Source organism: Neomonachus schauinslandi, chromosome X, assembly GCF_002201575.2.
Source record: "Neomonachus schauinslandi chromosome X, ASM220157v2, whole genome shotgun sequence".
In the NCBI taxonomy this organism is placed as follows: domain Eukaryota; kingdom Metazoa; phylum Chordata; class Mammalia; order Carnivora; family Phocidae; genus Neomonachus; species Neomonachus schauinslandi.
In genome coordinates, this window is record NC_058419.1 from 22,572,634 (window position 1) to 22,574,126 (window position 1,493).

Here is a 1,493-nt window from a genome sequence, read left to right on the forward strand (position 1 = left end):
ACAACTCACATATTTTCCTTTCCCCAGTACCTGGCAATTTATATTCTTTCTGTCCCTATGAATTTGCCTATCCTATGTATCTCATATAAGTGGAATCATAAAATATTTGTCATTTTGTGTCTGACTTATTTCACTTAGCATAATGTTTACAAGGTTTATTCATGCTGTAAAGTGTGTCAGAGTTACACAGAATTTTAAGACCAGATAATATTCCATTGTATGTATCTATATACCACATTTTGTTTAATCCATTCATTTGTTGACATTTGGATTGTTTCCACATTTTGACTTTTGTTCTGCTATGAACATTGGGATACAAGTATATGTTTGAGCTCCTGCTTTCAACTATTTTAAATACATAGCTAGAAGTGGAATTGCTGGGATCCTATGCTAATTCTATATTTAATTTTTAAGGAACAGCCACACTGTTTTCCACAACTGCTGGACCATTTTACATTTCCACCAGTAAAGCACAAGTGTAATTTTATCACATCCTTGCAAACATTTCTTACTTTTTGTTTTGTTTGATTTGTATGTGTGTATTTATAATCCATCCTAGTGGGTATGAAGTGCAATCTCCTACTACTTTTGACTTGTATTTCCCCAGTCCTATGGATGATGAGCGTATCTTATTTTGAGAAATGTCAATTTAAGTCCTTTGCTTGTTTTTGAGTTGAGTTGTTTATTGAGTTGTTTTTATATATTCCAGATTAATCCCTTATCAGATATATGCTTGCCAAGTATTTTTGTCTATTCTATAAGTTTCCTTTTCACTCTTGATAGTGTCCTTTTTTTGCACAGAAATTTTTAATTTTGATGAAATCAAGTTCATCTATTCTTTTTTCTTTCATTTCCTATTATTTTGGTGCCATAGCTAAAAAAAAATATGTTGTGAAGTCCAATATTATAAAGCTTTACTCCTATGTTTTCTTCTAGGCATTTATAGTTTTATCTCTTAAATTTAGATCTTTAATTTTGAGTTAGTTTTTGTATATGTTGTAAAGTAAGGGCTCAATTTTATTTCACATGTTGATATTTAGTTTTCTTACCACTATTTGTTGAAAAGACTTGGCATCTTTATAAAAAGTCCATTAAGCATATATGTGAGGGTAGATTTCTGGGTTATCTATTTTTCTTCATTGGTCTATATATGTACTTATGCCAGTACCACACTGTTTGGATTACTATAGCTTTGTAGTGAGTTTTGAAATCAGGAATTGTGAGATCTCTTTGTTCTTCTTTTGCCATTGCTATTCAACATTGTATTGGAAGTACTATGTCAGAATTAGGCAAGAAAAAGAAATAGAAATAATCTAATTTAGAAAGGAAGGCAGAAAATTACCTATGTGCATACATGACATGATTGTATATATAGAAAACCCTAAAGATTCCACACACAAAAAACTGTTAGACCTAATAAACAAATACAAAACACTCAAAAATCAGTTGTATTTCGACATACTAACAAGGAGCAATTCAAAATGATTGTTTAG